At 40.5% G+C, this 24,982-nt stretch overlaps 1 long non-coding RNA gene across 2 annotated transcripts in view; it reads right to left on the bottom strand.

Moving 5' to 3' along the window:
• LOC140527482 (uncharacterized) overlaps window positions 1-24,982 on the bottom strand; it is a 52,366-nt gene that overhangs the window by 859 nt on the left and 26,525 nt on the right. Inside the window, exons 4-5 of one of the 2 annotated variants that reach the window (XR_011974810.1) lie at window positions 24,548-24,767; window positions 21,041-21,234 (exon numbers count right to left, since the gene is read on the bottom strand). This is a non-coding gene — a long non-coding RNA (uncharacterized lncRNA). Of the gene's footprint in view, window positions 1-21,040; window positions 24,768-24,982 lie in introns of both variants that reach the window. The other variant, XR_011974809.1, reaches the window with a different exon arrangement.

The raw sequence follows: 24,982 nt of genomic DNA, 5'->3' as shown, positions 1-24,982 counted from the left end.
GACCTACCTGGAGGACGAGGGTTCCCTGAAGCCCAGGGCACACTCCCCACTTCCACTCCTCTCCCAGTCCTGGGGTCATCAGGCACCCACCTCTGAGTTTTGCCTGGACAAGACCCAAGAGTTTTCATCAAAGGCTTGGAATGCAAATAAACCTTCCCTAAGCAAAGACTAATATCACACCAAAATAGTTGGTACTCCTTAGACAACAGGAACCTGTGAGTTTCATTGCAAAGTATTAATCAGTTGGTAGCAGAACATGGGATGGGAAAGGCTATGGAGAGTGTCCTCCTCTGGAAGAGAGGGAAAGCACAGCTGGGAAAGGAGCGGCCAAACCCTCCCTGAATGGTGGCCTCTTTGTCCTCCAAATGGCTTTGGTTTGGGCTATGTCAGATGTGAATCTAATTGTTCCAACAAGATTACACAAGTCTAGAATTTGGGGGTAGTGAGAAGGAAGAGATAAAAACTGAAGTAAGGGAATTTCCTTTCCCCAAAGACTCCAACTTAATTCAGCATAGAAGAAATGCTTTAATTCTTGGGAGCTCGAAAAAGTTTCTAGGCTGAATGCATCCCAGGGGATATCTGTTTGACTAGTGTGACAGAGGAATTAGACAGCAGTAACAAATCCAGAGGCACTACCTTTATTCTCTTCTCATAAAAAGAAACTAAAAATCCTCCCAGTCTTATATCAGTGCTCCTCTAGGTTAGGAACTAATACTAGTGTGGTATAGAAGAGAGAATGCTTGATAGGGAGTCAGAGAAGTATACCACTTACGACCTGTTCCTTGAGGGCAGAGCCTGTCTTTGGTCTGTTTTTGTACTCCCAGTACTTAGCACAATGCCTGACAATAGGTACCTAATAAATGTTTATCTACTAAATAACTGTGTGACTTTAGACAAGTCCCTTGATCTCTCTAGACCTCAGATCCTCTGGTCAAAATAGATTAGATGACAACGAAGATCCCTCTGACTCTAAATCTATACTCTATGATCCCTACCTAATAAATGCAAATTCACAGCCAGAGCACCAAGGACTTCATAATAAGACTTGTATAGGAACAAGAACACACTATAATTCTGTACCTCAGTTTCCCCTTCTGCAACCAAGGAGACAGAGTGGTATAGTGGGAAAAGCACTCTAGTTGAAGTCCAGAAAGCTGAATTCTAGATCTATCTCTGGTGCTAATTTGGACTGTAAGCATTGACCTCAGTTTCATCATCTATAAAATGAAGAGTTTGGACCAGGGGGCATGTGACACCTCTTTTAGCTCTAAATCTATGAACCAATGCAAGCATATGAACCTTTTTTGAATCTATGGGGGACAAAATCCTAGTTCCGTGCCTGGGCAAAGGCAGAAAATATGCCCCCAGGACCAGGTCAGAGTTGGGAAAGGCAGAAGTGTAGGTTTGAGTAAGACACCAATCTCTGAAAATTTCATAATGGCTAGGGGGAGGACAAGGGTGGTGGTGATGGTGGTATACACCCATGCACATACAGCTTCTCATCTGACTGGCCTAAAGGCAGGTGTCTGCACAATTGTCTCCCAGTGACATTTTAAGAATCTAAATGCCTTGCAGCTCAATGACAGCTCCTAAAAGAACTTTCCAGGAAAGCCTCATAGCACTAACCCTGGAGGATACCCCATATCCACAATCCCCTTCTTCAAAATGACATGCTATGGAGGAAGCTTGCCCAGATTACAGATACTGAGTGAAGGCTCCTTAAATGAATCCAGGAACTGTTCAGTTTTCATACAATCATAGTCATTATCTAGTCCAAATTTACTCATCTAGGAAGACTTTCTAAAACATCCTTAAAAGTTGGTCCATCTAGACTGGTTGAATACCTCCAAAGACGGGGAGGTCATTACTTTATGAAGCAGCATGTTTCATTTCTAGGCAGCTCTAATTGCCTAGAAACCTTTTTTTTTCCATATATTGAGTCAAAGTTGATCTCCCTTTAACATCCACCATACTGTTTTTACCTCCTTCTAGAGCAGCCCCTCATCATATTGATTACCTTCCTCTGGGTATGTGCGATTTTGTCAATACCTTTCCTGGAGATGGAGCCAAGATGGCAGAGCAGAAAAATGCATCTACTCTAGCACTTCCCCCACAGCTGACAAAATACCCATAAAAATGACTCTCAACGAATTCTAGAGCAGCAGAAGCCACAGAACAGAAGAGTGAAAGAGGTTTCTAGCCAAGGGTAACCTGGAAGGCTGACAGGAAAGATCTATCTCACGGGATGCTGAGCAGAGCAGAGCCCAGCCCTGGCAGTGCAGCACTGGGAAGAACAGGACCTGAACAGACTTCCAGGGCAGAATTCTCAGCAGGGAGGGTCCCAGATCCCTCAACCCACAAGTGACAAAGAAAACTCCAAAGGTCAGTGTGGGAGGGCTTTCACAGCTGGGTGAGAGAGGAATGGGGTTCCCCCAGCACTAGCCCCAGGCAGTGGCAGCAGTGGGAGATGGGCTGCTACAGTGGCTGAGGAAGCAGCCTGGGTCCATTGTCCAGGAAGCTCAGCTTAAAGCCTCTGGCAGAACTGAGCAGCTGATCTGAACCTCAGCCCTCAGTGGCAGCCCCACTCCCACCCAAAGCCCAAAGAGGAGTTGAGCAGCTGATCTGAATCTCAGCCTTGAGCATGGTACTGGGGAGAGGAGGAGCACTAGGAACCTCCTCTTGACAAAGGATTCAGAAGTCAAGTAACTGGCTGGGAAAATGCCCAAAAAAGGGAAAAAAATAAGACCATAGAAAGTTACTTTCTTGGTGAACAGGTGTCATCTTCCGTCCTTTCAGATGAAGAAGAACAAGGCATACTGTCAGAGGAAGTCAAGGCCTCTGCCTCCAGTACTCCCAAAACAAATATGAAATGGGCTAAGGCCATAGAAGATCTTGAAAAGCATCTCAGCAGCCTGCTAAAGGAGAACCAAAAAAATGTTGAGGAAAATAACACCTTTAAAAAGAGGCAAACTCAATTGGAAAAAGAGGTCCAAAAAGTCAATGAATAGAAGGAGGCTTTAAAAAGTAGAATTAGTCAAATGGAAAACAAGGTTCAAAAGCTCACTGAACAAAATAGTTCTTTAAAAGAGAGAATTGAGTTCAGGGAAGCCAATGACTATGAGATAAACCAAGCAGTTAGAAAACAAAACCAAAAGTTTGAAAAAATAGAAGATAATGTGAAACATCTCATAGGAAAAAACAACTGACCTGGAAAATAAATCCAGGAGAGACAATTTAAAAATTATGGGACTACCTGAAAGCCATGATCAAAAAATAGCCTAGACATTATCTTCCATGAAATTATCAAGGCAAACTGCCCTGATATTCTAGAACCAGAGGAGAAAAATAAATATTGAAAGAATCCACTGATCACCTCCTGAAAGAGACCTAAAAAGAGAAACTCCTAGGAATATTGTGGCCAAATTTCAGAGTTCCCAGGTCAAGGAGAAAATACTGCAAGCAGCCAGAAAGAAACGATTCAAGTATTTTGGAAATACAATCAGGACAACACAGGATCTGGCAGTTTCTACATTAAGGGATTGAAGGGCTTAGAATAGGATATTCCAGAAGTCAAAGAAATTGGGATTAAAACCAAGAATCACCTACCCAACAAACTGAGTATAATACTTCAAGGGAATAAATGGTCATTCAATGATATAGAGGACTTTCAAGGATTCATGAGGAAAAGACCAGAACTGAATAGAAAATTTGACTTTCAAACACAAGAATCAAGAGAAGCATGAAAAGATAAACAGGAAAGAGAAATCATAAAAGACTTTCTAAAGCTGAACTGTTTACATTACTACATGGAAAGATAATATTTGTAACTCTTAGACTTTTCTCAGTATTTGAGTAGGTGGTAGGATTATACACACACATATACACACACATATAGACAGAGTACAGGTTGAGTTGAACCAGAAGAGATGATATCCATAAAAAAAAATAATAATAAAATAAAAATTAAGGGAGGAGGGAGGAAAATACTGGGAGGAGAAAGGGAGAAATGGAATGGGGCAGGCTGTAACTCATAAAAGAGATAAGAAAAATTCTGTTCAATGGAGGAGAAAAGGAAGATGATGAGAGGGGAAAAGTGAAGCTTACTCTCTTCACATATAGCTTAAGGAAGAAATAACATGCTCATTAAATTTGGTATGAAAATCTATCTTACACTACAGGAAAGTAGGGGAGGAGGGAAAAAGTGGGGTGAGGGGGATGATAGAAGGGAGGGCAAATGGAAGAAGGGAGTAACTAGAAGTAAACACTTTTGGGAAGGGACAAGTTCAAATGAGAGAATAGAAAAAAGGGGGGAATAGGGTAGGATGGAGGGCAATATAGTTAGTATTACACAACATGATTACATGGAAATCTTTTGCAAAATGACACATATATAGCTGGTATTGAATTGCTTGCCTTATCAATGGGGATGGATAGGGAGGGAGGGAGAGAAGCTGGAACTCAAAGTATTAGAAATGCATGTTGAGAATTATTATTGCATGTAACTGGAAAATAAAAAACACAGGTAATGGGGTATAAAAGTTTATCTTGCTCCACAAGAAAAGAGAGAAGATGGGGATAAGAGAACGGTAGGGTGTGATAGAAGGGAGGGTATATTGAGGGAAGGGGTAATCAGAATGCAAGGTATTATCGAATGGGGGAGGGGGGAAGTGGGGAGAAAAATTGGAACTCAAAATTTTGTGGAAATGAATGCCAGAATCTAAAATTTAATTAATTAATTAATTTTTTAAAAAAAGAAATTTAGCAAAGAAAAAAATACCCTTCCTAAACTGTGGTGGGTAGAAAGAAAAAAAGAAGGAAGGAAGGAAGGAAGGAAGGAAGGAAGGAAGGAAGGAAGGAAGGAAGGAAGGAAGGAAGGAAGGAAGGAAGGAAGGAAGGAAGGAAGGAAGGAAGGGAATCAAGGAAGGAAGGAAGGGAGGAAGGAAGGAAGGAAGGAAAGGAAGCAAGGAAGGAAGGAAGGAAGGAAGAAAGGAAGGGAGGGGCTCTACCCCAATCCACTACTTTTACAGGTCAGAAAATAATCTCAAAGGAGAGAAGGACCTTGACTCAACATAACACAGGTAGTAAATAAAAGTCAGGATTCAATTGTAGGTCCCCTGACCTCAAATCCAGTGCTCTTTCAGGGAGTTGGGTAACACATACTTCAGATTAAAAATACAAATGTTTCCATGGGGCAAGGGAAGGGGGAAGAATAGAATCATATTCCCATAACAGGAAATCTTAAAATTCCCACATTCTTTACTCCTTTGTTTTAAATCATTGAAGGCCCTAGTTAAAATGCAAATATTATGGGAAGGGGTGACACCTTAAGTCATTATCAACCATTAACACTAGCTCTCATTAGTTTCTCAGATTAAGACAGGCCGTGAAGGAATGGTATTTATAACAAATAACTTCTGATGAGATAAATAAAGTCAGGAAAGGGCCAATATAACCAGAGAAGAAGGCATGAATGCCATGCCTCAGTCAAGAATCCTGCATACCAGAGTCAAGAGCACAAGGTACCAAAATGAAGACAAAATAAAAGGTGGGTTGAAAAGGCAAAAACTTTGCCTGTTTCAAAATTCTGCCTCAGACTGTCCCAGAAAAAGAACCAGGACATATATTTGTTCTGTGAAGCTCCCAGCAAATGCGGTATTTCAGCTTTGTTCTGCAACAGCAAGGGTGCATTAAACAATCAGTACCTTAATGGTATCAAACAAATTAGTGTCTTGTATGAGGGAATAGTACACAGCAAAAGCACCCTCTAGTGGGGAGAACAACTCACCTACTTTGAGTCAATTAACAGAGACTGCTCTCCATTATCCATCGGTAAATTATCTGTGGATTAAGTACAGAGAACAATATATACTCAAATCAGTCTCATCTCTCCCTCAACCTAGACACCCTTCAGCTTCTTCCCCCAACTCCCCAAGTAAAGACATATTTGAGAAACAGTAAAACCCTGCCATTAGCCCAAGGCAAATATAACTAGAAAGAAAACTCTGAGCAAGGAGGCCTTCTATGCCAGTGAAATAAAATGCAAATAGTAGAAATAATACTAACCCTAATGATAGTTTGAATTTATAGAGAGATTTATTGCTATGTCATAGCAAAGGGGCTTGCGTAGCTCAACGAAACTATGAGCTACGCTGGGCAGGCTCACCCAAGACAGACACGTCATAATGGAGAGTTCTGACAAAAGATGATCCACTGGAGAAGGAAATAGTAAATCACTCCAGTATCTTTGCCAAGAAAATCCACGGACAGTGTTAAAATGATAAAAGATATGACAACAGAAGATGAGCCCCTCAGGTTGGAAGGTATCCAACATACTACTAGGGAAGAGCGGAGAACAGCTACAAGTAGCTCCAGTACTAATGAAGTAACTGGGCCAAAATCTAAAGAAAGCTCAGTTGTGGGTGCGTCTGGTGGCAAAAGGAAAGTCAGATGCTCTGAAGATCAATCCTGAATAGGAACCTGGAAAGCAAGATCTACGAACCAAGGTAAGTTAGATAGGGTCAGACAAAAGATGGAAAGATTAAACACAGATATCGTAGGTGTCAGTGAACTCAAACAGATAGGAATGAGTGAGTTTAGTTCAGTTGATCACTACATATACTACTATGGGTAAGAATCTCTCAGAAGAAATAGAGAAATCCTCATAGTCGATAAAAAGGTAAGAAAAACAGAACTGGGGTATAATCTCAAAAATAACTGAATTAAACCTATTTGAGTCCAAGACAAATCATTCAGCATCGCAGTAATACAAGTCTATGCTCCAAAAACTGATGGCAAAGAGGCCAAAATTGATCAGTTCAATGAGGACCCAGGACATTTTCTAGAAATAACACCAAAATGATGTCGCATTCATCATAAGGGATAAGAATGCTAAAATAGGAATCAAAAGATAACTGGAGTAACAAGCAAGTTTGGCCTTGGAGTACAACATGAAACAAGGTAGAGAGTAATAGTGGGGTTTTTTTAAATTTATTTATTTAACTTTTAACATTCATTTTCACAAAATTTTGGGTTCCAAATTTTCTCCCCATTTATCCCCTTCCCCCACCCCAAAACACCGAGCATTCTAATTGCCCCTATCACCAATCTACCCTCTCTTCTATCATCCCTGCCTTCCCTTGTCCCCATCTTCTCTTTTGTCCTGTAGGGCCAGATAACTTTCTATACCCCTTTGCCTGTATTTCTTATTTCCTAGTAGCAAGAACAGAACTCGACAGTTGTTACTAAAACTTTGAGTTCCAACTTCTCTTCATCCCTCCCTCTCCACCCATTCCCTTTGAAAGGCAAGCAATTCACTATATGCCATATCTGTGTAGTTTTGCAAATGACTTCCATAATAGTCGTGTTGTGTAAGACTAACTATATCTCCCTCTATCCTATCCTGCCCCGCATTGCTTCTATTCTCTCTTTTGATCCTGTCCCTCCCCAAGAGTGCTGACTTCAAATTGCTCCCTCCTCCCATTGCCCTCCCTTCCATCATCCCCCCCACCCTGCTTATCCCCTTATCCCCCACTTTCCTGTATTGTAAGATAGGTTTTCATACCAAAATGAGTGTGCATTTTATTCCTTCCTTTAGTCGAATGTGATGAGAGTAAACTTCATGTTTTTCTCTCACCTCCCCTCTTTTCCCCTCCACTAAAAAGTCTTTTGCTTGCATCTTTTATGAGAGATAATTTGCCCCATTCCATTTCTCCCTTTCTCCTCCCAATATATTTCTCTCACTCCTTAATTTCATTTTTTTAAAGATATGATCCCATCCTATTCCATTCACTCTGTGCTCTGTATGTGTGTGTGTGTGTGTGTGTGTGTGTGTGTGTGTGTAATCCCACCCACTACCCAGATACTGAAAAGTTTCAAGAGTTACAAATATTGTCTTTCCATGTAGGAATGTAAACAGTTCAACTTTAGTAAGCCCCTTATGACTTCTCTTTGCTGTTTACCTTTTCATACTTCTCTTCATTCTTGTGTTTAAAAGTCAAATTTTCTTTTCAGCTCTGGTCTTTTCATCAAGAATGCTTGAAAGTCCTTGATTTCATTGAAAGACCATTTTCCCCCCTGAAGTATTATACTCAGTTTTGCTGGGTAGGTGATTCTTGGTTTTAGTCCTAGTACCTTTGACTTCTGGAATATCATATTCCATGCCCTTCTATCCCTTAATGTAGAAACTGCTAGATCTTGTGTTATCTTGATTGTATTTCCACAATACTTGAATTGTTTCTTTCTAGCTGCTTGCAATATTTTCTCCTTGACCTGGGAACTCTGGAATTTGGCCACAATGTTCCTAGGAGTTTCTCTTTTTGGATCTCTTTCAGGTGGTAATCTGTGGATTCCTTGAATACTTATTTTGCCCTCTGGTTCTAAAATCTCAGGGCAGTTTTCCTTGATAATTTCATGAAAGATGATGTCTAGGCTCTTTTTTTGATCATGGCTTTCAGGTAGTCCCATAATTTTTAAATTGTCTCTCCTGGATCTGTTTTCCAGGTCAGTTGTTTTTCCAATGAGATATTTCACATTATCTTCCATTTTTTCATTCTTTTGGTTTTGTTTTGTGATTTCTTGGTTTCTCATAAAGTCATTAGCCTCCATCTGTTCCATTCTAATTTTGAAAGAACTATTTTCCTCAGTAAGCTTTTGAACCTCCTTTTCCATTTGGCTAATTCTGCTTTTTAAAGCCTTCTTCTCCTCATTGGCTTTTTGAACCTCTTTTGCCAATTGAGTTAACCTATTTTTCAAGGTGTTATTTTCTTCAGCATTTTTTGGGGTCTGCTTTAACAAGGTGTTGACCTGCTTTTCATGCTTTTCTTGCATCTCTCTCATTTCTCTTCCCAGTTTTCCTCCACCTCTCTAACTTGATTTTCAAAATCCTTTTTGAGCTCTTCCATGGCCTGAGCCCATGGTATATATTTTTGGATGTGTGGGATACAGAAGCCTTGATTTCTGTGTCTTTCCCTGATGGTAAGCATTGTTCTTCCTCATCCAAAAGGAAGGGAAGAATATCTGTCCACCAAGAAAGTAACCTTCTATGGTCTTATTTTTTTTTCCCTTTTCTGGGCATTTTCCCAGCCAGTTACTTGACTTCTGAGTGTCCTCTCCACACCCATCTCGCCTCCAGATCCACCCAGCTAGTGCTTGGGGTCTGAGATTCAAATGCTGCTTCCCAGCCTCAGCGTTTTCAGTGGGGGAGAGGCTGCTATTCAGTCTGAGATTAAGTTTAGGTGCTCAGGTGGGGGTGGGGCTCAGTTCCCTCAGGGGGTTTATGTGGAGACTTTCAACAATGGATCTGAGCTCCTGCCTGCTTTGGGAGCCCTTGTCTGCTGCCACCTCTGCTGCTGCCTCCCAAGGGGGCCTGAGTTATGGACACACCCCGCTCCCCTCTTGGTGAGCCAGAAAGCCCCTCTCACTGACCTTTGCTGCCTGTGGGTGGAGGGACCTGCTTGGCCGCTGGAGATTCTGTCCCTGAAGCCTGCTTGGATCTGCTCCTCTCAGTACCACGCAGCCAAGGCAGGGCTGGGCTCTGCTCCAGGTCCAGTGCATGAAGGACCTTTCGGGTCAGTTTTTCAGGTCTCTCTGGAACAGAAATCTCCTCCACTCCATTGTTCTGTGGCTTCTGCTCCTCCAGAATTTGTTGGGAGTTCTTCTTTACAGGTATTTTATCGGCTGTGGGTTCAGAGCTAGCATATGTGTGTCTTTCTACTCTGCCATCTTGGCTCCTCCCCCAAGAATAATAGTATTTTGTCAAGATAACTCACTGGTGATAGCAAATATTTTTTCAACAACCCAAAAGGTGTCTCTACACATTAACATCACCAGATGCCCAATATTGAAATCAAATTGATTATACACTTTTAGTCAAAGGTGGAAAAGCTCTATACAGTCAGTAAAAACAAGACCTGCAACTTTCTGTGACTCTGACCAGGACCTTCTTATTACAAAATTCTGACTTAAATTGAAGAAAGTAGGGGAAAACATCAGACCTAAAGAATCTCCCTTATGAATATGAAGTAGAGGTGATGAATCAGCTTAAGAGATCAGGCTGGTAGATAGAGTGCCTAACGGTGGGCAGAGGTTTGCGACATTGTAAGGGAGGCATCAACAAAAAATATTCCAAAGAAAAAGAAGAGCAAGAAAACTGTCTGATGAGGCTTTACAAATAGCTGAGGAAAGAAGGAAGTGAACAGTAAAGGAAAAAGAAAAAGATATGCCCAGCTGAATATAGAATCCCAGAGATTAGCAAGGTATTCTTAAATGACCAGTACAACAAAATGGAAGAAAACAATAAAATGAGAAAGTCAAAATCTCTTCAAGAGATATCAAGGGAATGTTTCATGCAAAACTGAGCATGATAAAAGACAAAAATGGTAGTGACTTAATAGAAATAGAAGAGATTAAGAAGAGGTAGCAAGAATACACAGAACTATACGAGAAAGATCTTAATGTCACCAATAACCATGATGGTGTGATTACCAATCTAAAATCACACATCCTGAAGAGTGAAGTCAAGTGGGACTTACGGAGCATTGCTAACAATAAGCAGAGGTGACAAAATTCCGTATAAGCTATTTAAAACCCTAAAAGATGATGCTATTAAAGTGTTGCATTCAACATGCCAGAAAATTTGGAAAACCCAACAGTGGCCACAGGATTGGAAAAGATCAATTTATGTTCCAGTCCTAAGGAGGGGCAAAGACAAGGAACATTCAAATCACCTAACAATTGCACTCATTTCAATGCCAGCAAGAAGATTCTGAAGATTCTGCAAAGCTAGGCTTCAGTAATATGTGAAATAAGAATTACCAGAATGGCATGCAGGTTTTTGAAGAGGCAGAGGAACTAGAGACCAAATTGCCAACATTCACTGGATTATGGAGGAAGCTAGTGAGTTCCAGAAAAATATCTCTTTCTGCCTCATTGACTACACTGAAACCTTTAGCTGTCTTGGGTTTTGATGGTTCAGAGCACACGTAAATAAGTATTAATTCTGTTCTGGCCAGAAACTCTGAGGGTCTTCTCCTTCCTGATTGATTCTTTTATGAAAAATCAATACTAGCCCTTCTTTTGCTCCTATTCTTACCTAGCCTTCAATTATTGAATAGGCCCTGCTTCAGAGAAATTGAGGCCTGGGAAAAGATCTTAAACTTAAAAAGGCCACAGTCTCTCTCCCTCCTTCTTCTTTGCCCCCCTCCCACACACACACACCTCATTAAGGACCTTTGCTAGTCATCTTGATCTATTTCTTGCCACTGTACTCCAATGATTCTGAAAGAGAGAGTGAAGCTGATGACTTTACACAGCTCTACCTCACTTAAGTCCAATTCACTTGCAAGTCAAGACATCACTGTCTTGATATCATTGGTCTCCTTGAGAATGAAAGACTAACAACAGCAACATTAAAGTCTTTGACTTGTGTGGATCACAATAAAATCTAGGAAGTCCTCAAAAAGATGGTAGGACCAGATCATCTTACTTTTCTCCTGAGGAACTTGTTTGTGGGTCAAGAAGCAACAGTAAACCAAATATGGAACAACTGATTGGTTAAGATTGGAAAAAGAGTACAACAAAGTTGTATATTGTCACTTTATTTAACTTATACGCAGAGTATACCATACAAAATGCCAAACTGGATTAATCAAGAGCCAGAATCATGGGGTTCAAAGAAACCTCAGAGCCATCTGGTCTAACACCTTCTTGAACAAGAGTCTCCTTTTTAATATCCTCAAGTAGTCAATCCATGTTCTCTAGAAGACCTCCAATAAATGAGAGCCACTCTGTTAGGACCCAAGTCTTTAATCCTGAGTTTCAACGCTAAAAGACAATGTAGCCTAATAGAAACTGTAGAGGACTTAGTCTGCTTTGGGTCAAGTTCTGCTTTGGGTCAAGTTCCTTAAACTCCTAATGCCTCAGTTTTCTTATCTATAAAGTGGAAATGGTAATACTTGCGCATTAATATTTATACTACCTTACCTTATAGGGTGATTCTAAGGAAAGTATTTTATACACCCTTCACAAGACTCTGTGCAAATGCTAGATCCCTTAGTCTATGTCAATAAAAATGACCTAGAAACAAGGTCTTTAAGAGATTACCAAGAAAAAACTCCCAACGTGGTGGACAGCAGTTGACACTGCCATCTGATGGGGATTCTTCCCAAACCTACTATTTTTGGTGCCATAAGTGGTAACTTGTGGTTACCAATGAAGAGAGATATCTTGACATCTGGACCTATGGCAAAGTCACTCTTAAGCAATGGTTCCTTATAACTCCTCATCAATAAATTTCTATTCCACTATTTGAATTGCCCCCAAAGCTCCTCCAAGATGCTTTCTTATGTTCATTGGATAAGCCAGATAAATTCATCAGATGAGTTTCACTTATTCCCTTCAGCACCCCCTTAAATTTGAATCCTCTCTCCTAAAGGATGCACTCACTGATTGTTGTTTATCCCTTTATTTTTGAAGGGAACCAATGACATCATAGGTGACATCTTGACTCATTGGGCGAATTGGATATAAATGAGGCAGAGTTGCACAAACTCATCAGTATCACTCTTCCAGAGTTATTGAAGTCCATTGGCAGCATAAAAGTCAAGATGACTGATGATGGCGTGGGATACAGTGGATGACCTTCACATCTTCAATGTCTGACCAAGCTCTAAGTGCTCCACAGTGCTGGCTTCAACTACCTTCATGGCCACTGGAAAAAACTGTTCTCATCCATCCATTCTACCAGAGAAGTCTTCACATGTTTGTGGTAAATTCATCAATGGGTTTGAGGCCTATCAATTACCCTCAATCTGGTTTAACCCATCTGCAAAGACAACTTCACCAAGATGTGCTAAGCATGCTACAGCTTCTTAGAGCCACATGTAGAGTTGGGTGACAGAAGGACACCAAAGGTGGATGTGCAGTCCTGAAAAGGGTTTGATAAGCACTCACACCAAAGGTGCTAGTCTTCCTCATACATCCCTTTCACCAATCTGATGCAATGAAAAAGATGCTGACCTTGGAGTCAAGGGACCTGAAATCAAATCCCAGCTCTGCCACTTACTACCTCAGTGTTCTGAGAGCCTCAGTTTCTATAATATGGTATAGGGGAAAGCATGATAGTTATAGCAATAAAAGAAGAAAAAAATGAAGAAATTAGACTAGGCAATGAGGAAACAAAACTAGCCCTCTCTGGAGATGATATGATGATATATTTGGAGAATCCTAGAGAATTAGTTTAAAAACTAGTTGAATTTTTTTAAAAGGTATAAGGGCAAATCACTGGATTTATGGTCAAGAGATCTGGGTTTACATCCTGGCTCTTACAATCTGGGTGTCCTTTTTTGGCAAATCCTTTAGTAATTACAATAACACCACATTTTTATAAGGTTTTCAAGTTTACAAAGCACTTTTCTCACAATGACCCTATGAGTTTGGTAGTATAGGTACTATGGTTCCTCATTTTATAGCAGAGGAAATTGAGTCTGAGAAAAGTTAAGCAAAGTATTAGATTCTTCACTCAAGTCTATATCTGATCACAAGTCCAGTACTCTTTCTGTTACTTCATGCTGCCTTGCAAACAAAAATAATGTGATAATTAAAATTAATTAAAAATTTAAAAATAATGTAAAAAAAGTAATAGTTTACATCTATGAGAAATACCACACAGAGAATGACTATACCATCTTGCTCTTTCCTCTCTCTACTATCTAAAAGATAAGGTATTAACTATAAACTCTGAAGAGTAGGGACTCTCACTTATTCAAATAAGGTAATAGGTATAAAGCACATAGCACAATTCCTCACACATAGTAGGTGCTTAATGAATATTTGTTCTCACTCCTTTCCCCCTCCCTTTATTCATCCTTTTTATTTCCCCCAATGTCTAGTACAGGATCATGCATGTAATTGGCATATACTATATTGATTTGAAATTGAATTGAATTGCTACCCTTACTACTGAGGTTCAACATTACCTTCTTGGTGAAGCCTTCTTAGAATATTTCTCTATTGGAATAATCTTTTTCCTTACTTCAAATTTCCTTTTAACTTAAATGTACAATATATACTATGGTAAAATGCATTTGCCAGCACCCCTATCAGATTTTAGCAAAGCTGAAGAGGCCAAGATAGATATAAAGACATGTAAGGGTGAAGTCCTTTCCAACATAAAGGAAGCATTTCCACACCTAACAAGGGACTCTGAAGCTTAGAATAACTAAATTCCATATGAAGATGCTAGCAGAGTCAGTGACCTTGTCCTTGAAGCACAAATTATCTCACTATCTTTTCTACCCCAGTTACTCATTTGCATTAAACCCAACTGAAATCTAGGAAATGTGCTGATTTAGTCACCACAAGTCAGGGTAGGATCCTTCACTGAGGGAACCAAATTCTAAACTAAGAAAAATTATCAAATAAGAGACACTAAACCCTCTCCACCCCTGCCCAGGAGGTGACAAACCTCAGAGTCATAACCTTAAGAGGTCAAAACTGAAAAGGCTTCTACCAGTCCAAGAGACAACTAGGGGGCACAGTGAATAGAGCACTGGGTCTCAAATCAGGAAAACCTGAGTTCAAATTCAACCTCAGACACTTACTATCTGTGTGACCCTGGGCAAATCACTTAACCTCTCTTTGTCTCCGTTTCCTTATCTCTAAAATGGGGTGATAACAGCACCTACCTCACAGAACTGTTGTGAATATCAAATGAAATAATATTTGTAAAGCACCTAGCACAGGAACTGGCACATAGTAGGTGCTATTATAATGCTTATTCCCTTCCCATATCAATTCTAGGTTAAGGATCTGTAGCTCTCTCTGTAAGGGCATAATAGTCTTTCCAAATGAAAAGAACACTTTAACACCCATTCAAGAGTACTCATGAGATACAGTGTCAGGAAGACTTAGTTACAATGTTGCTCCTAGAACCAAATGTATCAGGCACCCCTCAGGGTACTAAACCTAAGAGGGAAACTACACATGGAATTATTGCATTTCCAACTAAACTAGAAACTATAGGCAAGGAATATAAAGTGATCTGGACTTGGAGTCTTTAGAGATCTGGATAAAAATCTGACTTTCAACAGTAATTAACTGTGTGACCATGGGCAAACCACTTTCTGAGCTTCAGGTTTTTCAGCTATTAAAAAAAAAAAAACCAGGGCTAATTGTCTCTGTCTTACTAAGTTGTTGAGAGAATCAAATTAAATCGTATATAAGAAAGTACCTGGTAAAACTTGAAGCATTATGTAAATATCCACTATTAAGAGAACAGCTACGTATTCAGCAGATTAGCAGGCAGGGTGAGTTACCTCTACACACACCCATGGCAAATGGTCAGCTGTCTTCCTGGTCACGTAGTTACTGATATGGCACTCCGTCAGAGATGGAGAGGTTCCGTCTACTAACGTGAGATTTGGTTAACATAGTTTACTTATACTACCCTATCACATTGGTCACTAAGTTCTTGGGTCCTACCATACCCCAGAAGGAGCCTCTCTGGTGCACTGTTATATATGGCAAACATGGGGGAACATCTCAACTTTGTAAAATGATTGGGTTAGAGGAACTTGGCCAAACTTAAGGAAAATAAAGAGTTGGTCAAAATAGTATAGGATCAAAGAATTCCAGGATTTTAGACCTGGAAGGGACTTTAGAGATCCTCTAGTTCAACTGCTTTGTCATAAAGATGAGGGAACTGAAACCCAGGTAGGTCATAAAATTATAGATTCATAGATTTAGAGCTAGAAGGAATCTTCCAGACCATTACATTTTTGTTGCTATTTAACTGTTTTCAAATGTGTGAATTTATGTGACCCCACTTAAAGTTTTCTTGACAAAGGTACTGGAATGGTTTGCCGTGTCCTTCTCCAGCTCCTTTTACAGATGAGGAAACTGAGGCCAACAGGATTAAAGTGATTTACCCAGGATCACACAGCTAGTAAGTATCTGAGCTCAAATTTGAACTTAGACCTTCCTGATTCCAGGCCTAGCACTCTTTCCACTGCACCACCTTGCCCCTTCGTTTTACAGAAGAGAAAACTTAGGGTCAAAAATGTTAAGTAATTTGCCTAGAGTCTCTCTGTTTCCTCAACTGTAAAATGGAAGTAATAATAGCACTTACCTCACAGGGTTGTGGTGAGGATCAAATTAGTTAATCTGTAAAGCACTTAGCACAATACCCCACACATAGTAAGGGCTATGTAAAGTATCAGAGACAGAATTTGAAATCAGGTCATCCTCAATCCAAGTCCAGAACTCTATGCTTTGTGATAATATGACATACTCAGAGAGTTGAAACAGCAATAGATTTAGAGTGAGAGGTCCTGGGTACTCACTCTCATCTCTTAGAAACTTTAATTTCTTTCAAGGTTCAACTCACACTCCATGCTTTACTTGGTCTGCCAGCTGCTAATATTTTTCTCGCCAAATCACCATGTTTCTGTGTTGTATATACAAGTGGTTCTGCTATAACTCAACATGTGTTCCTAAAAATCACTGAGCTATACAAAAAAGCAATAAAATCCACAGGGCTTGTGGGGAAAATGAAATTACAGGGACAACCCTCAAACTCAGTCCCAAGGGAAGCCACTGCAGCTACAACATGGGGAGCTCCCAACAAGGGATCGTAACTGTGAGGGGGATTAGTGGGATTGCCAGTGACTAGCAAATGGATGATTCTGGTGTGCTCTGATCCCCTAGGCAGGGGCCATTTCCACAGAGGCAGCTAAGGGTGAAATTACAGGGAGCTGGCTCACTATAGGTCTGTCATGGTGGGTGTCTCCAGCCCCCCACCAATCCCCACCCCATTCTTACAGTATCATAATCCCACCCCAAGGAGCTCTTACCACATTGTAGGTGGTGGAAAATGACCACCATTATAGTGCTTTCCCCCAGTTAGAACCAAACATCTTCTCTTCCCACAGGCCCCATCACAGCCTGGTGGTGCCTGCCTCAGCTCCTTGGTGGAGGCCACTCCCCTGATTTAGGCCCCTCTACTATGGAGCAGTTTTCTTAAATGGCAAAATCCCTCACAGGCAAATGTAAAATTCATGTTATAGTCAAACTGTCCCCTAATATATCAATTACATTAGAACAAATTCACATTTTCAAAACAACTGTTACAGCAGAACTGCCTTTACCTAAATCTCCGTGCATGTACATGATTATTGTTGCTTAGGCATTTTCAGTCATGTCCAACTCTTCATGACCCAATTTGGAGTGTTCTTGGCAAAGATACTAGAGAAGTTTTCCATTTACTTCTCCAGCTCATTTTATAGATGAGGAACTAAAACAAACAGGGTTATAAGTGACTTGCCCAGGGTCACACAGCTAGAAAGTATCTGGGGTCAGATTTGAACTCAGGAAGATGAGTTTTCCTGACTCCAGGCCCAGCACTCTCTGCACTAAGCTGCCACCTAGCTACGTCCTACAAAGCCCCCAGTTCCCTGCAATCCACGGACATTATCTTCCTTGCTGTTCTTAAAACTAGACACTCCATCCCCTGACTCCAAGCATTTTCATTGGCTGTCCCCTCTGCCTGGAATTCTCTCCCTCCTCACCTGTACCTCCTGGTTTCCCTAGCTTCCTTCAAGTCTCAGCTGAAATCCCACTTTATGGAAGGAGCTTTTCCTAATCTTCCTTAATGCTAGTGCCTATTGGATATCTTCAATATAATACATACATGCATGCATATATACACACATATGTGTGCAGACATAGATCTATATATATGTGTATGTGTGGGTACAACACACCCCCACCCCCATACCTCCCTACTCCCGTACATATTTATATGTTATCTTTGTACATTGTCTCCCCAGATAGATTGAGGTCCTTGAGGGTAGGGACTGTCTTTTACCTAAACAAATTCTCATAGACTCACTGAATGACCTTGGACAATTCATTGCCTTATCTAGACCTCAATTTCCTCCCCTATAAAATGTGGAGTTTGGACTAAATAATCTCTAAGATTGTTCTGGATCTAAATTGTCATTGAAAAACAAAGTTGTTCTCAGAATGTTTTCAGGAAAACAGGTTTTACTTTTGCTGCCACTTTAGAGGAATATGCATGGGCAAGGGGCAGTAGGTTGGTGTTTAAAGGATGGCTAAGACTCACCCAAATAGGCCAAAAGGAGATTGCTAACTTTCGATCCTCACTTCAGGGCCTCTCTACCAGGAGCCCACACACATTCTTCTTTTTGCTCTTTTCAAAGACCCTGAAGCCATGACCTCTGAACCTCTTCCAAATGAGTTTAGGAAGCTGATTCTCATGTGCCTAATCTGTCTGCCCCTATACCATAGATGAGGCAGATAGGAGTGTTTGAAGCAGCTGGAGCAAACAGGATGCAGAATGTGGAGATATGACAGAAAATGCAAGATGTGACCACCCAGAAAAGTGCTCAAGAAGACTGTGCATTGATGTCCCCACCTTGGACCTATCTGTATGATTCGCAAAGCACCCCCACTACCTGACATTCCAGAACAGCTCTTCCCCTGTGTTTTCCTGTTCTTCTTACTTATCTGGATGCATACAAAGAAACTCCAGATTACCTGATATCCCAGGCATTCCAGAACCCTGATTCCCCCCCTTCTCCTGCTCCCCCTTCCCCCTATTCCATCTATCTGTATATAGATCAGACACCTAACCTGGCTAAGCACCCTGTCTCCCATGAGGAGCAAGGCCCACTGGGCCTCCCATAAGAAACAGAGTCTGCTGGATGCATCATTCCCAATAAATGCCTTTATTTAACTTGGAGGTGGTATGAACAAATTCATTCAAGACATCATGATTCACACATCTATTCCTTGACATTCTGCACCCCAACATTTTGGGAGTGCCCCTGAACCTCAACAACATAGAAATCCTGAATATAAGTAAGGCCAGAGTTCTAGGTTGAGACATAAGGTTTAAGTCCAAGAGTGTATTGAATAGTGTGGGTTTAAAAGAAGAGGAAGGGGTGGAAGGAGACAGACAGAGAAGAGAGTCAGTCACACATACACAGACAGAGATGGAGAGACATAGATAGAGAGATTTCTTGGGGGAGGGGGAGCTGAAAGGCAACTATATGAGTCCCATGGTAAAGTTCTAATTCTTCTAGGCTGTCTAAAGGGGTCCACACATATGTATCCAGATGTGCCCCCTCTGCGTGACCTTTGTGTTTCTACTGTTGTTAGTTAATGATCAAGTTCATTTCTTGGAGCCAGTCTGTTTCCTTCAGTGGAACAGCTCTTAATTTCTTTCAGATACATGGAAAACAATGAAATTGGTTTTAATAACTGGGGTAACTTTCCCATCCTCCAGGAGCCCTACAGCTTTTTCCAAGAAACAGAACAATGGTGAAAAGTTATTATACAAAACAAATTTTCAGTGCCCGTGGAAGATGATCTGACAGGAACCAGGTGGGGAATATGAGATCACTCAGGGCCCCAGACATTAGGACAGCCCCAATCCCATCCCAAGGATTCAGGGAGGCCCCAGTTCTTCCAGCCTAGATGGTGACTCCCCTGGAGTGACCCAGGGGCAGGAACTTTCCACTGGGATAAGGCCTGACTCAACCTCTCCCAAGCAAACCAGACACCAGAACCAAACTGCCGGCACAAGATTTTCCATAATGAGAAGCTTCCAGGAAAGCCCCATAAATCATTTACTGTAAATTTAATAAAAATGGGTTTTAAAACATGGTAGACAGGTTAGAGAATCCTGGAGTGAAAAGCACAGCCCATAGCCACTGCTAGATACACATACACATACACACACACACACACACACACACACACACACACGCACACATACACACACACACCATGTACATTCTTCAAAGCCAAGGCCCACACAGAGACCTATCTCTGTTCTCTCCCAGAATAGGGGGTCCCTGGGTTCTTGTTGTCTGAGACTATCTGACATCTACACCAAACCATAACCTGCCTCTGAGGGTGAGTTTCAAGCCTCTGCCCATTCATGGAGACAGAAAGGAGCCAGACAAGCCTGGTCACCTGATGAGACTCATTCACATATAAGCTGTGATAAGCCAATAGCTATAGTTTATTGGGGCAAGCAGAGGGCAGAGGAGAGGAGGAGAATAATCTGTGATTTCATAGAACTCCCAGGAAGAAAATTCCCTCCACCAACACAGATCTGCAACTTTTCTGAATCTTTATAGCTTTAGAGACATGACCAGACCTGTGTTTAGGGAAATCCCTTTGGCAGAGAGTGGAGGATGGATTGGAGGAGGGAGGAGTTTGAGATACACAGAATGAGTAGGAAGTTGTTATAATAGTCCAAGGGAGAGGCGATAAGAATCTAAACTAGGGTGGTACTTATGTAAATGCAGAGGGAGAGATTTATATGAGAAAAGTTATGGTTTATGGAAGCAACAAGATTCAGCAACAGATTAAATAACTGAGATACAGGAGAATAAGGAAGTTAAGGGTACACTGAGATTATGAACCTGAATGACTGAGATGATGGTGATTCCTTGAATGGAAATGGGGAAATTCAGAAGAGGGGTGAGTTTGTAGGTAAAGATGAGTTCTGCTTTGGGCACATTGAGTTTGATCACTGCCTATTAAATATTTTAAACTACTTACCTCAGACTAGAGCAGGGATGGGGAACCTGTGGCCTAGAGGCCAGATGGGACCTTATAGGTCCTCAGTTGCAGCCCTTTGACTGAATTCCCTTAATAAAAGGATTTGTTCTGTAAAACTTGGACTTGGTCAAAAGTCCACACCCAAGGACCTAAATGGTCATGTGTAGCCTAGAAACTGCAGGTTCCCCACCTCTGGACTAGAGGAAAGAAGGAAATGATGGCTGTGGGGGGTGAGGTGAAGTTAAGGGACTCTGAGATGAGGAGTTATAGAATGCAGGTGAGGGGAGGGGATTCTGAACAACAGCTTCATTTTTTTAAAAGCCAAGTGGGTAAAAGCCTTAACTACAAAGGCTGGGGAGTTATTTTTGGAGGCTTGAAGAAGGAAAGGTTTAGAATAGGCTCTTTGAGGAGTGGGATAGAAAATTAGGCAGAAATAGAAAAATCATCTTACTGCGGTGAGGTCCCAATGGAGAGCAGATAACAACAGGTTGTAGTGGACCCAAGCAGCATGGTTGCATGAATTCTTCCATCTCCATTCAGCAGCTCTCACACAAGATCAAGAAGGCAGATGGTCAAAGTCACTCAAAATTGAGGTTTGACAAGGCTTGAGTAGCGATTGGACAAGGCAGCAAGGGAATTGAGAGCCTAAAACAAAGCAGAATTGAATTAGTTCATGAAAGGTGTGGTATCAGGAAGGGGGGAGTCTGTTATCAGAGAATAGGTAATGATGATCTGGGAAAATACAGAGCAGAGGAGAAATTACTGGTCACTGTGTCCCTTATCCGTACATATGCTATTAGATTAGAAGGGGAACCTTAAAGATCACCTAGCCCTACGCTAATTTTATTGAAAAACAAAGTCCAGAGAAAAGAAGTGATTTGCAGTATCTTACAGACAGTAAGAAGAAGAGTCCAGGTCTTCCAAACGTAAGAGTATACCATTTCCACTATATCATATAGTTAATTTTCCTCCCCTCTCTCTCACAATATTCTTACACGGACCCTTTCCACTCTCACCACATATCTTCCTATTTTCTAACTTTGTCACAGACCCTCCAATCCCACCTCACCCACTCTAGCTCAGAATTCTCCCTTTCTCTTCCCTTTTTCCTCCTATATAGAACCCATAATTGGGCACTATGGACACATACAGAGCAAGAATGACAACTCTGTATATGACTATAACAGAATACTATGAGATTGTAAGATCCTTGAAGGCAAAGATTGTCTTTTGACTTTTCCCACTGCTTAGTACAGTGCCGTAAGTAATGATGAGCAGGATGATTTCAGAAAAAAACTAAAAAGACTTGCATGAACTGATGCAGAGTGAGGTGATCAGAATCAGCAGTAACAGCAGCATTCTACAATGATTAACTTGATAGACAATGATCAACAGTGATAGACTTAACTCTTCTCAGCAGTATAATGATCCAAGACAATCCCAAAGAACTTGTAATGAAAAATGCTGTCTGCCTCCAGAAAGAGAACTGACAGAGTCTGATTGCAGACCAAAGCATACTGCTTTTCACTTTCCTTCTTTCTTTATTTTTTTGTTCAAGTTTTTTTCCACTAAATGACTAATATGGAAATGTTTTAGATACATAACTTATATCAGATTGCTTACTCTCTCAGGGAAGGAAAGGGAAAGGAGGAGGAAGAAAATTTGGAACACAAAACTTTTAAATGAATGTTAAAAATTATTCACATGTAAGTGGGGGAAAATAAAATATTTTTTAATTGAAAAAAAAATGAATGGTCAGCCTGGCTGCTCTCATGTTATAGTGCTGGCTGGCTCAGCTAGATCTCAAAAGTCAATTGTTATATTTTGAATGTAAGTATTCAGACCTCAGAAAGCAGCAAATGTTATACCTCATGGGCTGCTTTATTGTTTTATTGATTGTCTAGACTTAAGAAAGTGATGGAGAAAGTGTTAATGATAGAGATTAAACTTAAAAGTGTGTTGAGTATACTTTTTTTAAGAACCTAGAAGAAAAGAGTAAAATATTTCCCAGCATGCCTTCTACCTAGATGTAATTCTTGATTGGGAGAAAGTAATGTATATAAGTGTACAAAGAGAATTGAAAAGGGAAGATGGAAAAAGTCTTATTGACTCAGTTCTGCACTAGGGAAATCTAACTGATGAGATTAGAGGATGCTTACTTATTCATACTGATGTCATATGGATAAATATTACATTTTTAGCTTTGTAGTTCTCAGCTAGGTGGTTGCAATGGATAGAGGACTCAGCCTGAAGTCAGGAAAACTCATCTTCCTGAATCCAAATCTGGCCTCAGGCACTTACTAGCTGTAGGATCCTGGGCAAGTCACTTAACCCTGTTTGCCTCAGTTCCACATCTCTAAAAATGGGCTAGAAAAGAAAACTGGCACTCCAGTATCTCCACCAAGAAAATTCCAAATGGAGTCATGAAAAGTTGAGTTCTCAGAGTGAGGTAATATTTGTAAAGCACTTACCACAGTGCCTGGCACACAGTAGGTGATATATAAATGCTTATTTCCTTCCTTTCTCCTTCACAGAGCCTAACTTAAGTAGACAATGTTTGAAGTGAAATGAAGAGAAGTGAAGTAAAACAACTCATTGAGGTCAGACTAAGGTATCCAACATAATCAAGGATCATAGAATTTTAAAGTAGGAATTTAGTTCAGCTCTTATATTTGATAAGAAATCTGAATCTCTGGGAAGTGAAGTGAGTTGACTGACTAAATTCCAATCATTTATTCAACAGAACACCTAATAAGCACTGGACACTGATAAAGAAGACAGTCCCTACCTTCAGTCAATATGCATATCACAAGAAAAAGGAAACATATACATAAATTACAAATACAAAATAACAATAATACAATTATAGTAGTACAAAGTAGCAACTATACAATTATACTGATACAAAATAGTGTAATCTTACTGATACAAAATAATAGTGATATCATATTAACACAAAAGAGTAATCATATAACCATAATGATACAAAATAGCGATAACATGATCGTGTTCATACAAAGTCACAATCATACTGATCCAAAATAACAAAAATATAGTCAAATTAATACTAAAAAAGTAATATAATGACACAGATACCAAGTAACAATATGATCATATTGATACAAAATAACAAACATACTAATACAAAATAACAATAGTTCAACGTGATTCCTTTCACTAGCACCTTAAAGAGAGCAAATATTATTGTTAGTGTTTTATGGAGAAGGGATCTGAGTCTCAGAGAGGGAAAACGTCATCGATGACAAGATTCATCACACCTAGAGATGCCAGTCTTCAGAACTCTACCTTGGTATTTTTGCTGAAAGCTGTATTGTCACTCTTGATTTGAGAATGGTGGATCCTTAAAACAACCAGGCAATAAACATTTATTAAGTGTCTACTATGCACCCGGTGTGGGCAGCTGGGTGGTACAGTGGATAGAATGCTGTACCTAAAGTCAGGAAGACTTCTCTTCCAGAGTTCAAATTTGGCCTCAGACACTAGCTGTGTGACCCTGTGTCACCCTATTTGCCTCGGTTCCTCTTCTCTAAAATGAGCTGCAGAAGAAAACAGCAAACCACTTTAGTACCTTTGCCAAGAAAACCCCAAATGGAATCATGAAGAGTCACACACAACTAAAATGACTAAACAATAACAACTACACATGCCTGGCACTGTACTAAGAACTGGGGCTACAAAAAGAGTCAAAAGGTTATTCGTGTCCTCAAGGATCTAATGGAGGAGCTACTCATCTAATGGACAGATAGAAAGTGTGCAGAAAGCAGAGGAAGGGGATCTTGCTTCTAAAGAGGGCTGTCAGGGAAGGATTCCACGAATGAAGTGACTCAGTCTGAAACTTTAAGGATACAGAAAGTTGTTCAACAGGGTTTTGTGTTGGGGTGGATGGAACGTTTCAAGCCCTGGGTAATGACCACAGATATTAAAAAGCATAGATTACATAGCTATCCGAAGAGCTGAGCCTGGAAGCCAGATTTCCTGACTCCTAGGCCAGAGTCCTTTTCACTGTAGAATCTCTCAAAATCACACAGAAATTCGGAGCTGGAAGGAGTCTCAGAGGTCAGTTAGTCCGACTCATACCAGAACAACAGCGGCAACAGCAGCAACTAGCACGTATACAGTGCTTCAAGCTTTGAAAAGTTTATCATTTGAACAAGAACCTATAACATAAACAACAGGTCATTTAAAGACTGAACACAGACAAAGAAGACAGTTCCTACCTTCAACAAATACACATATACATAAATTACAAATAATACCCAAAAAATACAATCATACTAATACAAAATAACAAGCATACAATTACATTGATTCAAAATAAGAGTAATTTTTTTTTTAAAAAAAAAGAGAGATTCTACTGCCTCCTAAGGCAGCC

This window comes from Notamacropus eugenii, chromosome 2 (genome assembly GCF_028372415.1).
Source record: "Notamacropus eugenii isolate mMacEug1 chromosome 2, mMacEug1.pri_v2, whole genome shotgun sequence".
Lineage (NCBI taxonomy): Eukaryota > Metazoa > Chordata > Mammalia > Diprotodontia > Macropodidae > Notamacropus > Notamacropus eugenii.
This window is presented reverse-complemented; position numbering and strand designations above follow the sequence as displayed.